This window comes from Thunnus albacares, chromosome 22 (assembly GCF_914725855.1).
Source record: "Thunnus albacares chromosome 22, fThuAlb1.1, whole genome shotgun sequence".
Taxonomy (NCBI): domain Eukaryota; kingdom Metazoa; phylum Chordata; class Actinopteri; order Scombriformes; family Scombridae; genus Thunnus; species Thunnus albacares.
In genome coordinates, this window is record NC_058127.1 from 12,705,493 (window position 1) to 12,721,348 (window position 15,856).

The following is a 15,856-nucleotide window of genomic DNA, read 5'->3' on the forward strand; positions in this document are numbered from 1 at the left end:
TTTTTGAAAAATGATCTAGACTAGAACTACTAGAAAGTTGAAAAATGACTAGAAGAAAGCATTAGGGAGTTTTATGGATATGAGCAAAACAAACAATCTCTGGTTTGGTCTCCACTGACTGCAGAGGGAAATATCTAGCTCTTAGCTTAGCTGCTAACTTTGTCTGCCTGCTGTTTGGTGCTGGGCAGCTGGCATACAGCGAGCTTCGACTAAAAACAACTGTGATGAGAGCAGTCTGAGGGAAATGCAGAGTCGGGTGATAATTCTAAGTGGGTTTGTCACTACCAATTACTCCTTTCACCGGCTGGAAACCCATGCATTGAATTACCACCTTATCAGTACAGTCGCAGTTCAGTATCAGGTGTAAATGGGGTTAAAAAGTAAAACACAGTGGCACATACAATCAGACCAACATTTATTCTTCTTACATTAGTTGTTACAAGATCCCCAATTGCTGCATGATAAATTGTTCATAAAGCAATTACTACATTTTGCAGGAGAAAGGAGGTTGTGTATGATAAATGCTCAGCTAAGGGCAATTTGCGATGACCTGACTAGCATTTTGTGTGTTGCAGCAATCAGCCGTGTTTGAAACCACACACACACACACACACACACACACACATACACACACACACAAATACCGTGAAGAGAGGTAATGATCCCACAGGTGGCTGTGTGCTATCCTCTCCCTTTTCAGCAGACACTCTCTGCTCCATTGCTTTTTGTCACGCACGCCAACTCTCTTTGTCTTCCCCTAAGCCCCACACTGACCCCTGCTCCTCTGGACACGCTAAAAGGCTACATACGTCTGTCACACTCTCTTTTTTGTCAGAGAGACATACACAAAGGTAAAATCTTTCTCAGAAAATAGTGTGCCTCTTTGATCAATATGTATGCCCAAGTGTGCAGCTTCAAACAGCCGAAATGACAAGCAGATTTAGAAAAGTTCACTTGGTGTTTATGCCCAGATTGTGTCAGAACTTGCTAAAAACCAAAAAGTGAAGAAAGATGCTTATATGTTTGAAACTTGTGAAAAAAAGTATGTGTGTAACTTTGTGAGCAATTTCATTTTTTTTAAGTATATTTAGTGCTAGAAGAGACACTCAACCATGCAGAGGTGAGGGTAGGTGCTGACAAATGGATAAAAGTACTAATGGAAAAGGAGAAAAAGAGGGACCTGCACGTTCTTCATCGCTCCCAGTATGTTTATTAAAACTCTTCTTTCACTCTACCAATGCACTGGGAGTAGAGAAGTCTGTGTGACACATCTGCTGCTGTCTCTTTCTTTTCAGCCCCCGAAACTATGCTACCTTCAATCAAATGGCACAAAAGCAGACAGTAAAAAGGATAAAGTCAGATTGAAATCCATTCTCCATTCACTATGCACAGCCTGTAGACAGGGGAGGTGCTTGACTTCAGTTCAAGGATTCTCTGCAGACAGCTTGTGAGTTGCTCCATTTTTCCCATCCATAATCCTCATCTTTCTATTAGGAGTCTAACAATTTATTAAGATTAGATGAAACTTTAATGATCCCTGTCGGGAAAATGGGTCGTTGCACTAGCAAAAAAAATAGAGAGAGTAGAGAACGCTGAATATTGTACAAGAAAAAGAGCATATTGAAAATAATCTAACAAACAGAACATACAATTTAGGAATCAGTGTTTGATTACCGTGTACAGACACAAACTGGTGGCAGTAGACAACTGAATTTGAATGACGTGCGCTGAATCTGGGTGTGATTCATGACTTTATATTAGAGTCTGACAAAATTGTCAATATACATTATTGACATTCAGTTTCTAGATATTAATTACCATTTTAACTTGACCTAAAAATTAAAATCACTATTGTATAGGTTCAACATTTCAATTAATGTAAAATCTATGACTTGACATTCAAAACTTCTCAGGCTGACTCTGGAAAAACAAAATATTGGAGCTATAACTGAAGAATGAAGTGGGTTGTCTTTCTGTTTCATCAACAGTTCATTGTTTTTCTAGCAATGGTCGACAAAATGCCAGAGTAATAATCAAACTCATTGCATGTATCACAACAGAAGTCACAGTCACACTGTATTAATTATGATGTTCATGACAGCTCATGCGATTACCAAGAGCAAACGGGGACCCATAAAAATAGACAGTCCACAGATCAACGTGCAGCCTCCAGTTCCACAATTTTAGCAACACAATATTAGGCAATCATGGTATGGAAACAAATATATATCCATGTTCAAGAGCTGCAGAATATTTTTGTAAAGAAGTTGAGATGCTCTCAGAGCTCAGACTTATACTGGGTACTGACACTCAGTGGTTAAGAGTTTATTTTTGCAGCTGCAGACAGGTGAGGAATAAAAAAAACAAAAAAAACAGGAATAATGAGCGCAGACGCTTCTATACAGGGTGCAAGGTGCCTCTGAATGGTATGATACATATGAAAATCATGTGAATCCTATATGATGGCCTTTGCAGTCACCAGATCTCCAACACTTTTTGAAGCAATGTCAATTTGTCATGAATTCACTTGGGGCGGCGTGAGCTGAACTGAAAGCCCATCCAATACATTGTGAAATACTGCTAGTAGGTGAAGAGTGAAAGGTAAGTGCAGCCTAATGATGGAAGCTATAAAATCTTGAAATTTGTTCAAATTTCTCTCCTTACAAAAATGTGAGTGAAGGAGAGCCATAAATTACAGCAAAAGAAAATACCCCCCAAAAACGTACCTTGTTATCTACTGTATCTTTTCTATCAATCTGCACCCATCTGTCCCTCCATCCACCCTTTACAAACCTCTTCAGTGCCAGCTCATCCCTATCACACGGCTCCATCAGACGTCTACCGTCGCTCCAGCAAGAAGCCATGCAGCTATCCAAGTGAACATAATCAATTCCTCTTTCAATGGAGCACAATGCGACCGTTACAGCCCCTCACACTGCCATCCATCCTGCCGCTGTTCACCGCAGCAGCAACCGGCTGCACCACACAGATGGGCCTCTGCTCTGCCATGAAATGAGCTTGGTTTGTGTTCGTGTGCATGTGTGCTGTGCATACTGTGCATGTAAGTGTGTGTGTGTGATGCACAGCAACGGCAGGTGAAGGTGCGATGTATTCTGGTGGGCTACGTATGAGAGTCACCTCGAGACAAACTGGTGGTATCGCATTGCAGTCTGTCAAACTGAAGGTCGCTCTGCTGTCTGGTTGTGTCAGTCATTCGCAATGCCACAAAAGGATAAGAAGCTTAACACTGATGCTTTTGCAAGTTGTCGTGGTTTCCAGTTTGTCTTCATGCAGTCAGCATAGTTGGAAAAATCAGAGCTTATTTTCCTCCTTTTTAAGTGTCATCTTTCTTTATTTTATCTATGTGAATGTTCCACAAAAAGAAAAAAAACTATCAGCAGTCACTTCTCATCAAATCTCAGCAGAAATAAAGCTTTATTACAGCACAGCACTACATCTCAGGTTGCTTTAGTTCCCGGAGTGTTGAAAAGATAATTACAGATGAATACTTGGTTAGCAGAGCCACACAGAGATTAGCATTAGCATGCTTGCTGTTAGTAGAAATGCTAACATATGCAGCAAGAAAGTGTTTGAAAGTGTGATGATGTTCAGCTACACTTCACTCATCAGTTCTTCTCCGACAGTTAGCGTTATCAATGATCAAAGAATCTCAAATTGTGCACCTGATGGTGCAACAATTAAAGGATAGCTCCATAATTTTCCACACCTGTCTTAAAACAATAGTCAGGTGCCCAAATGAACACTGAAATAGTTTTTTTTGTTTTGTTTTGTTTTGCCATAACCATCCCTCCTGTTCATACCGGCCATTAGAAGATCTCTTCATAATGCACTTACAATGTGCAATGTAATATGAAGCCTCAGCCATCCAAATTAGTTAAATCAGGTAGATATCTTTCAAAGTTACAGTCTTTTTAGTGCCAAAGTCCCTCTTTTTGTTACTATACTTCCACCGCAGCTCAACTTGGATGTTGGATGCGTCCTCTTGACTTGAGGTTTTGAGTGGCGTGCAGCTATCCAAAAGCAAGCCACAAGTAAAATGTAGGAACAGGAAAAAAGGGGGAGTAAGTGGGATAAATATAAAACAAAAACAGTCACAAAATTCATTGCTTCTGTACACCTGCGGCACAGCTGAAACATCTGAGGCCCATCACTTACACAACAGATACCTAAATCAGCAGTGTACTCTTTCACTTTCACAAGCTCGGTAAACTCCCCACGCCGGAAAGAAGGGAGCACTGTCTCAATTTTCTGAGAAGCAAAGAGTGCTGTGCAGTTATTTTTCTGCCCAGAAACTAATACATATAATTACAGCAGAGAAACGTAGGGTGAAATAGTGGGGTAGTTGACATATCGATGTTTACTCTGAACAGCTGTTGTCAGAGAGCAGGGAAACAAGGCGTGGTGTAAATAAGCAGAGCGAAAATTAGTCGTTGGGACACAATTTTTGGGTGTCTGAGGAGGGAAACAAGATTCTTCCAAAAGGAGAGAAAAAGAATGAGGAAAATTAAGGAAATGAGTGGAGAGAAAAGGACCCAGGAAGAAATATGTGCTTTAGAATATGTAGAATTATAATATAGAAAACAAATCAAAAAAGGACCTTGCAAAAGCATTCTTTCTCATGTCTAGGCAAATCCACCCATGTAAAAACTGAGAAAAAATGCTTTTCCTACACATTTACAATAATACAGTAATTAATACAATAATTTTTTAAATATTAAAAGAAAAATGTGGGTCATATTGTCATAATTGTGCTGATCCATTAATAAACAAATAAATGAGTCCCCTTGTTATTGTAGCTAACTGCATTAACTGAACTTCCAAGGGCAACTAGCTGGCTAACTAAACTAGCCGACTACAACAAACTAGTGTGTGCAGATGGGAACTTGTTTTGTTATATATTAGTTATAAAGAGTTCCTGTTTCTTTAATCCTGAATGGCGGTGGTGAGTGCAAAGTTTGCATGATCCAGAGCCATGTCTACAATTAACAGAATACAACCCAGATTTAAAAGTAACAGAATTTTCCTTTAAATTTCCCTGCTTTTCTGCAGTGTAAATTGTAGTAATTGTAGTAAATGTCCTTCAAGTACCAAGTCAATACCTAATGAAAAAAATTAAATACTAGATATTATTCCCAAAACTTGACAGACTTGTGTCAAAGATATTTAAATTAGATATTTTCTGTCTGAATGTCACAGTTAAAACTTCTACCCTACACTTACACTGGCTCATACTCTTAGTTCACTCCTACATTAAAAATTTACAAGCTATTTACACTGTAAATTCAACCTTTGTTAAAGTCCCCTCCACTCAATGTATTTTTCTTGTTCCCGCAATGATACATGTGTAGTTTTACGCTAGAAGGCTGTTTTCACAAGTGTGATGTGGAAACTCCTCTAGAGCATAAACATTGAGATCAGACTTTACAGTGAAGTAGGAGACATCTTGTATCCAGCAGTTTTTTTGCATATTCATGGATTTTGGAGTTATTAATGAGGGAGAAGGAGTAGGTGCCATTTTAAGGATTTTAATGTGGTTCAAACATATCAGACACAGCATTCTGAGCAGGATAATTTTATATGTCTTAAAACATGTCTGGGAGGGAGGGGGTGGATCTTTAAATATGGCAGAGGCTGAAGCCTCCGATTCAAGCTACATGTGACTTTAAAGTGCCTCCGTAACGCAGCAGTCATTACATGGACTTACACCGTCATAATTTTCTGACCTCATTGTTCCTTTTGTATCCTCGTGTGCCCTCAGATTGCAGTCTGCTGGTTACCTGACTGATACAAGAAGAAAACAGCAGGCAGCGGAGTGTTTTCCTGCCAGGCTCTCCATCTCTCGAATCGACTCTCCCTTGTGTGATTAGGGAAGCAAATTCTGTGGAAGCCTTAAAATCCGAACTTACAATTTATCTATTTTCACTTCCTGGCAGGGGAGTTTTACAGTTTCTACTGCGACCTCAGCTCAGACAGCAGTAATGTAGAAACCTACTGTTTCTGCCTCCTGGTTACTGCATCTCCACACTGTGTGTTTGCATGGCTGATTGTATTTGTTCTGAGTGTGTGTTTGTGTATGTGGTTAGTCTCTTTGTAGAGTAATCTGCATGTGATAAAGGGCCACATAGATGAACATGAATTTAGCTGTTTGTGGCTTGTGAACACAACTCGCAAAGGTGCTGCTCCTCCCTTTTTGAACAACATGCAGCCGTTGGGAGTGGACAATAAAACAAAGTGTGGATTTTATCCAATACCAAGTTGACAGTGAAAGTACACAACGGAGTATGGAAGCCCACAGAAGACTTTATTAAAATTGCAATGTAAACTTGAAAATGAAAATGTAATTCCATAATAGCATTACAATATTCTACATGTGTTTGTGTTATTTGAGTAAGAACGAAAATGAAAATGCAGTAACCCAATTTGCATTTTCATTTTTACATACTTGTGTGGGCGTTCTATGATATTAAATATTAAATTAAAATGATATTATGATACTATGATATTAAATATTAGATTTAAAAAAATACACATTTGCTCCATTGCATTTGCATTTACATGTCACCAAGCTCTTTTGGGGACAAAAATGAAAGTGAAATAAGTGAAAGTTTATGCAGTTGACTGCAGTTGGACTCTCCTCCGGGGCTGTGTGCTGTTTGGAGCAGCAGGATGGGATCCTGCCTACAGAGAATGATTGACGTCCTAACTGAAGACCTGCCTTGATGAAAGATTGATTGCATTTTCATTTTGACCCCTAAAGAGCTTGGTGACATGTAAATGTAAATGCATTAGACTGGGGGCGCTTGCTCACTGCATTTAAAAATTGTCCACCGTACAGCAGGTTAAGTCTTTGAAAATGAAATTTCAAATGCTGTTTTCATTTTCAGATTGCTAGAAAATTGCGTTTTAATTTTAATGGTGACTTAAATATTGCTTGCATTAATGGAACATGAGGTTACATTTTTTATAAAGCCTTTTATTTTTCAAATTTGAATTACATTTGAATATTGTCCACTGTACAGCAGGGTACGACTTTGAAAATTAAATTAAAAACAGCTTCTCCATTTTCATTTTAATCTAGAAGGCCCATATGAGTATGTGAAAATGAAAATGCAAATTGGAATATTGCATTTTCATTTTAATTTTTACTCAAATAACACACACATATGTGTAAAATTATAATGCTATTGTGGAATTTCATTGTCATTTTCAAGTTTGTATTATCATTTTAATAAAGTCTCCTATGAGCTTCCATAGTAGACGGTGCTGCTATATGGAAATAAGGCTAAAGCCCCATGTGGACGGGATTAACATTACAGAGGGAGGTGAAGAATGAAATATTCACTGTGCGTCTTGGTAATTTAACTCATCGTTCCAGACAGGATTTTAACCATCAGGAAATTACAAGATATGGTCTGTAATAGACAAGGACATCTAGCAGGACAGAGCCAAAAGAGAAAGCCAAAAGCACGGGAGAGTTGAGGGGGAGGTAAAGATACTGCATGAGGTGAATCTATGTCAAAAATTGTACTCGTTACTCACTCTGAATCATAACTCAGTGAAATCTTGATACACAGACATGAGACACATATTGATATCATTCAGTATGACTTACTGTTACACTTCACATGCAAATCTGCTCAGAAATCATAAGACAAAAACGCTCCAGAACTGAAAATCATCACATTTTTAAGTTTTCTTCGGTATCAAAGTTATTCAGTGATAGTTCTCTGTACTTCCATAGGTACATTGCAAACACAGTGTGCTAATAGCTAATTTAGTATACTGTTGAGGGCATCAATTTACCAACAATGTAAACAAATACAGGCTAAAAACGGGGCTCCAATGAGAATGTTATTACCTACCTATAGCTGATATTACAACAGCCCATTTTTCTTTTGTCATACTGGTTTCCAAAAAACGTCTATATGCATCTGTTAGATTTACAGTAACAATTTTTCAGTAGAAAGACAAGCAGTTCAGACCTATATTTTAAAATACAAAGATGTTGCAGGATTTAAATTACAGGAGGACCAGTGAGTTCACAGGAGGACAGTATGTAATTTTGGCTGTAATTTCAGCTGAGATGGGGGTGAAAAATGACCCACACATGCGCTTTGGACTGGATTGACTGACCATGGTCCTAATGTTAAAATCACCCCTCCTCCCCTAGAGATATAAATCCCTTCCTTATTAAGTGGAGTAGTGCTGGCATAAAATGAACAAACGAATGCAAAGTACTGATTAATTTGTGGGTTCGATATGGTAAGGTCTGTACTGATATATACTGCCTCCGGGAAGTAGCCATATACTCGCACTCTGAAGTCTGACACTGACAAAAGTCCTCGCTTCCTCCCGCATACTCTGCTTTATATGTCACCAGACTAGCTGCCAGCGAAAAAAAATAGAAGCATTACAACCTTAAACTGTATTAAAAGCCTACTTGAGTGCTGTGTGACAGTGTTTAACTTGCTTTAAGCACTGCAGGTGGTGACTGACTGACGCATGTTTGTCCCTCGGGTATTACTGTAGCTATATGTGCTCGCCTGCTGCGCTGAGACCACTCGGTATTAAAAATCAATATACTTGACTTGACTGCTGCTGAGACTGATACCAGCTCTCGTATAGACTCGCTGCCCTTGACACTTCCTCACATGCTGATCTACTGTCTGTATGTTAAAAAATGCCGAAGAATACTGAAGACATCATTCATGTTCGGGGGCTCAAAGATTCATTCATGTACCAGAGTCAAGACAGTGTTTGTTAGCCTGTAACCTTGTTAGCTTGTAGACAGTAGTGCTTGTTAGCCTGTGGATACTTTTCTGCTTGCTGACTTTGGAGATACTCTCTGCTGCAGTTTGGTTGACATGATAGTCAAGTCAGCCTACTTTAGCGCCTGTTAATAATTGTTTTGCATTTTGATCGAAATGTCTTTATTTCATTTAGGTCATTTCTTATTTTGTCATGGTACAAATATGAGTTGGTAGTTTTCTTCATTTACTGTAAAAAACACGTAGCATCAACACAAGTATCACTGTAAGTAAATAACAGTAAGTAAAATAAAAAAACAGGAATTGATTCAATAAATTATCAGCTTTATTTAGCATACATTCATTAGCATAAATTTATTTACTACCACTTGATACACACACATCTGGTTAGCATGTCCTGCATTATAGTGGCCTGAGAGTTGTGCTGTGCAGTACTGGAGAACTGTAAGGATACATTCACATACTGATACAACTCAAATGCTTGAACCTCCCAGCACTTAAGTGGAGGCAATGACAAATTCTGCAGAGGAGTTTGTTATTTTGTATATCAGGACACCTCAGATTGCATCACTTTTACCACAGTCAAAATTAAAGACACTTTAAAGCTGTCATTTTTACCAAGGGTTAGGTCAATTTCATCAGTGACAGTTAACTGGTAACATAGCATGAAGCAGAAGACCAGTTGCTATGGTTACCTGCAGTTTAATATACCTTTGCACAGTGATATAGAACAGCAGTTTAAGTGTTGACTGGTCTTTCTTTCAGGTGTTGTTATGGTCATCTGCCAGACAATCAGGAACAACATTTTCATGGCCGTGGTATGAGAGAAAAATAGGCATGCACACGTGCCTCTACAGGGGTTGCAGTTTCACATACAAACTGCTCATAGGTAGACACCCGAAAAACATTCAGAAATAAGAAACAGGCATCAGGCAGAAGGAAAACTCTATGCAAGAAGTACTGACAGAAAGGTCTCTAAGTTGCCTTTTTCAAAGGGGAAACTCCTACTCAGTGGCTGTCACAGACACCCTGTGAAATAGTGTCAAGAAATGGCAAAGGGGAGAATTAGGAAAAGAATTGGAAAAGTTGGGATCAGCAGAGTAAATGCACAGTAAGACCTTCCTGTCACCGGAACAGAAAGCTCTCAGCACGACTCATTCTGCTGCATAAAGGTCTGCTCCTTCCTATTGTGCTTCAGGACTGCTGCTTTTTTCGCTCCCTGCGAACGACAGCTCTTTCACAAAAACTCCCCGAATGAATGTAAACAGGGAGATATGTGACATTTTCAACGGTATTGCTGCATAATTACTTTCAGTTCAGTGCTCAAAGCTGCTGCTGCATCTTTGAGACTCTGCCATTTTTTTTTTTCTTTGGTTGCTTACATTTTGAATTCCTGATGTGGTATCCATATCACAACCAGCATGTTTAGCAGCACAGGGGCAGATAAATGCCTCCCCGGTTGAACTGTGATTTGTCAAACCAATTTATGTTTCGGCGGGAGCCTACTCCTCCTCTTAAACAACCCGAAGTATACAACAGTGAGTCTCCATTTTAAATAGATTTGTCAAGAGACCTCCTCAATGTTGTAGAATAGGTTCAAAAACAGTGGTGCATCCTGAACCTTTTTTCTACGTCTCCAAGTGCATTTTCCTTGCAGATATCTTGCTTTGGATAAAGAAATCTAAAAGTGGTTTGTTAACAGACCTCCTACTTCAAATAAATACACACATACGATCGGTAAATGCCAAAAAATTCATAACAGAGGACGGTCGCCTGCTTTGTCTTTGATTAGCGGGAATCCTGGTGTTGTGGCCAAATTTGAAACCAGCGTGCTGTTGAAGGTGATAAGGTATAAGGAAGAAAGGATTTCAGTTTGAGACCGGTGACTGCCATTAATTTCCTCCAGCCTTTGTGTGCTAAAGGTAAGTATTAAAGATAAGTGGCTTAGCCTGATTACAGTTTAATAACTAAGAGGTGTCATAATTAAATTTCCATCAATCATGGCACTCCGCCTCTAACAAATGTCTGAATCATCTGAATCATTATGCAAATTAATAAGTAATATTCTCAGAATAAATTGGGCTATTAACCAGTGGTACATGCTTTATCTGGTTCAGCTCAGTGGCGCTGGTTTGTGTGTGTGCGTGGTCTGGATGTGTGTTTAAAACACGCCCCATATGTGTAAATGTGCGTCATGTAATTGCAACCGGTACGCCTTAATTTTTTTTTTTTGTTCTTGTCAGAAACAGGCCTACAGTACGTCGTTACGCTCCGGGCCTGTTGCGGCAGTGAGCTGTGAATGTCAAACACGAGGAAAAAAGAAATGCAAGAAAAATAAATAACAGTGAGGAACATGGTCCTCTGCAACCTTTTCATTATGATATAAAAAAGCAAACCCGAAAAAAAAAAAAAATCAACTGAGCAAAACACCTACAGTCATTAGAGCTGAAAAGTTAGAACACAGTTATTAGAGCTGAGAAACTTTCGACGCTGCTGACTGTGGCTTCAGGAGCATGAAGGAAGGAAGAGTAGAGAGAGAAAATAGGGCATGAAAATATCAATATGAGATATGAACGATGGTGAGTGCTCCCTCCCTTTAAAATGCTGGTGGCGGGAGCCACTCAATATTCATCGATTAGAGACGCTGCGTCGGCGGGAGAGAGAGCTGACGCGCAGTGAGAATGCTCCTCTTCGAGTCTTCCTTGTTTTCTAACCGCACGAATTAGTTCTTTTGTCTACAAGGCAATTTATTTTGGAGATAAAACAGCCTGTGGTTAATCCAGAACCCGGCAGCACCTTTTGCCTTTGTTTTTGTTTTGATTTTGTCTCTACTTATGCGCGGGGTATAAATTTAGGTGAACTTGCAGTCAGCCTGACCCTGATTAGTTCCACTCTTCAGCCGAGATGTCTGGTAAAAAAGTAAGTGTTGAAAGACAAATGAGATAGGTAGATGTTTGATCTGTTTTCTACACTCTCAGTAACTTAGCCTCCACTCTTGATGTGGCAGGTGAAGGTGCAGCCACATTTCAGGTGTGCACGCTCTCCGTCTTTACTCCTCCATCACTGTCTTTGTCTGTATTCTCTTATTCAAGGGCCTCTTTAGCCCACTCAAATGAGAATGTAAAGCAGCCACATTCAAACCACTTCCTCAGCTGAAATCTACATAGCAGACAGCGGCTCAGAGGAGAGTGAAGGAGAGGGAGGGAAGGGCAGCCTCTTCCCAGCAGGTAGCTTCTGCGAGAGAGATGGATTTTAGCTTTGTCTTCCTTTGATTATCGCTGGATGTTTGCTTTCTATCTGTGGCAACAAGCTAAGCTCCTCAGCTGCCCTTCACATTGCAGTCTCCTGCTGAACTTTGTGACAGTCACACAGAAGCGTGTACGTGTAACGTTGTATTCACACGACGCACAAAAACACACATTGCATTCAACTGTCTGTCTTCCTCATGACACTTTTCCTTCTGTATTATCAGCTGCTGCTTTTAAAGGTAAAGAATCACAGCTTTCACATGAAAGGAGCAACTTTCACACCTTCCACCTGCTTCTTTCCTCTCTCCCACTCCCTCACTCAGCATTATCTCTCTTGATTGCGTTCGTGCCATCTGTTAGATTAATTGATCAAAAAGCCTCAGAATGTTCCTCGACGTTTGCATGATTGAATTTGGGGCAGCCGACGCCTTCGTATTTTTTTTCACCCGAGCTTCCCGCACCCCTCTGCCACTTTCACAGGCTCCTCGTCTGTCTCCTCTTCACTCTCGTTCTGCCTTTTTCATTGTCGCTCTCTCTTTTATATCCCTCTCCATTTTAACACCTACACGGTTGGTAATATCCCAGATAGTATATCACACAGGAGGAAAAACGACATTTATGTGGTGAGGAAAAAGAACCTCCATCTGATTCGTTCCGAGCAACAAAAAATGAAAAAAAAAAAAAAGAGCCAAATGGACTGTTGGAAAAGTTGAAGATCTTAAACAAACATTGTTTTGTTTTATTTTTTTTTTTTAAAAGAAGTGTCTATAAAGTGTTGTGCCACATTACAGGCAGTTTGTTCTTTCCTATGGAGCATGGTGTAAAGGGATCCCCCTTGGCCAATCAAAATGTCAATAAAAGACAGAGAATCAAGCAAAAACTGGGCCACCCAGACAGCCATGTGCTTGTGTATTGGCATGTGCATTTGAGCATGCACTTCTTCTTTTTTTTTTTTTAACTGCATGTTGTTGCAAATGTGCCCGCATGCGTGCATGTGTAACGGTCAGACTTTGTTAAGCTTTTGTTTTCCTGCCAGACAACCCTGCTGTGAGCAGCCATGTAGCGCACGTCTCCGATATCAAACAAGCATCAACTGGACCTGAGAGTGAGCACCACGCTGGGCTGGCTGAGTTGCAGAGCTGGCTATAGACGCAGGCAGTCAAATGTACATAGATAATTTACATTACATCTTAGATGTTTAGATTCAGAGCAGCTGAGAATGAGTGGGCAGGTGGTGATTTGGAGTCTTGTTCAAAGAAAAGGACAGGTGGCTGTTCTGAGGGAGTCATACGTGTGACAGCACCAACTCACCCTGCTGCTATTTCATGTGGAACCAGAAGGGTTACGTTGTTCGTGTCCCCTTTGGGAATGGAAATCATTTGAGAGCATGAAGTGCTCAGGAATGAAGTGAACTCCTGCACTGAGGTTTACTTTGATATCTAGGGTGTGTATGTTCATTTTTCAAATATAGGGGATATATGCCGATCACTCATGCTCTTTTTCACCAGCGCGCTGCACAGTATTAGCATGTTTTCACACCCTGTACGGTGAGCTGAAGGTCTTTTCCAGGCCCTACCGGCTTATATTGACAGTTTACTGAGATAAACAATCTTGAATTTGGGTGAAGCCCAGAAATACAGATTGGGTTTTACAAGTAATGTGCTCCACTTTTGAGCTGTAGAATATTAAATGAGTGTATGGAATACATATATGCATATTTTGACGCAGTGCTTTATATTACACAACCCCGTTTACACCCTGTTAACACAGTCAGATGTGTTTTTGGCAGTGTTTTCCAACATGATCCATTTTTACCTGGTTATTGTGAATGAGGTATAACAGCTTATTTCACATGTGTTGACATTAATATTGACATGACCTTGAGTTCAGACCCATGTAATTGGCTAAAGTGTGAAAACAGCTTTAAGTGCCGCACTACAATCACAGATGTTGGTTGGTCACAGTTGGGAACCACTTGAGCAACTGTGGCTTAAGTGCTTTATTCAACTTGACAATAATTGGTGTGGGATGTGTAAGTGCTTTACAGGCTATGTCTATAGTAAACTGGCTAAATTTGGAAATTTATCTCTTCCTCTTTGCTTGTAGCCAATTCCCATCCACACTTACAGTAACTTGCGTTTTTCAAAAACAGTGTGATAGTAGATATATTTGGAAAAGCTGATCACTTTGGTATGAACACGAAAAGCTTTTCTGAAATTATGACTCTTTGTGAACACTCATCTAAAAGTACACCCAATCTCACAATACAGGTCATTGTCATTGACTTTACACTTTTTTATTTACATTTATCTTGTCAGTTTAACTCTGTAAGCACAATATAACGATCTGATTAAAGTCTATGTTTGACTTGGTCACCAGGAGGAATTTTATACTCGTGCAGTTGTCTGGCAACAGAAACAGAAAATTACATCAAAGAGAACAATTAAATCCAACAAAAACATTTAGACTTGTTTTTCAGATTATGTATTGGACAATTCTGCACCTCATGATTTAGGTCCAGTGCCAAAATTCAGCACAGATGCAAGACATTGTGCGCCCTTTATGTTGCATTGAGTTTGAAGCCTGCAATTAGAGTTTGCATTTATATTAACTGTAAACATGATCTTTCTCTAAACTTAAAGGGGACAAATCGTCCTTTTAGTGGTTTTCTGTTATTTTTATACTGTTATGATGTCGGCTGTCTGTGTTAAACTCTACTTCCTCCTCGTGATGATGTCAGATTGTTCTTTAGTACTTACTTCTACTGTTTGTTTACATAGGGGGGCCTTAAAGAGACAGGAGCTAAAACGGTCTGTTTCAGACAGTTGAACTGAGGGGCTGCATAAAGAGCCAGTATAATATAAATAAGAAGTTTTATCAACTGTAAATCATCCAAAGATATACCAATAGAGTTGGTACAATAATAATAGATTTGGAATTGTGCATGATACGCCCCTTTTAACAAAGTGTTTAGTTGCCTTACCTTACCTAACAACAGGTTGTTTGCCATAACCACAATCTTTCCCTTACCATAACCATAGTCTCCATGCAGAGAATTTAAAAAAACATTACCATTGGACGTTAAAACATGTTATTACTGAATGTATTTTGTAGTTTTGCAGAATTTTCTGATATTGACATTCTTGTCTTGTGTGGATAAAGCACTTTTTCAAATGTTTTCAGATTTGTCTGCCTTCGCCCTCCTTCAGAGGAATACACTGAATAAGCCCGGAGCAAGAAAGACAGATTACAAATGTTTACAACTAAAGACTAAAATAGTACTGTCGATTGGAAGTCAATTTGATTTTCCCAGACCACATGTCATTAGTTAGCTTCCCATTGCAGTTTGACAGATGATCTGTGCTGCTGCACTGCTGAGCTACAAAACTATTCTCAACTTATTTCACCCTAAAAAAATCTTATAAAATTAACTGTTTTAGACCCAGCAATAAAAACTAAGTCAGTTGGTGATTTTTGAATTTATGTGATTTGTTTCATAACCATAAAATTTAAGGTCCAAGACAATCCTGCTTATATGTTATCAGCGGGGCAGAATTAGAATTTGTTGATGACACCTTGTCTCTAACTTTATGGAAAACTTCCTTGTACTTACATCCTACATCGGGCTGTCTAACATCATGGCTATAACGTATGCAAATTTTGATTTAGTTTGTTGTTTCTTTTCAAGTCTTGCCAATAAAAGTGCCATGTTGCTGACAGAACAAAAGCTAAATATGGGGCGTATCAAAGACAGCAAAAATGTATGCAGTCAGGGCGTCAATTTGCGAGTGACATTCAACGTGCGGTCTTCAAAACTCA

General features: G+C 39.4%; 1 long non-coding RNA gene across 1 annotated transcript; it reads left to right on the forward strand.

Moving 5' to 3' along the window:
* The first annotated feature begins 450 nt into the window (after window positions 1-450).
* LOC122973899 lies at window positions 451-6,091 on the forward strand. Its single transcript, XR_006400156.1, has 3 exons — window positions 451-851; window positions 1,083-1,447; window positions 5,780-6,091. It is a non-coding gene; the product is annotated as an uncharacterized LOC122973899 (long non-coding RNA).
* Window positions 6,092-15,856: the final 9,765 nt, after the last annotated feature.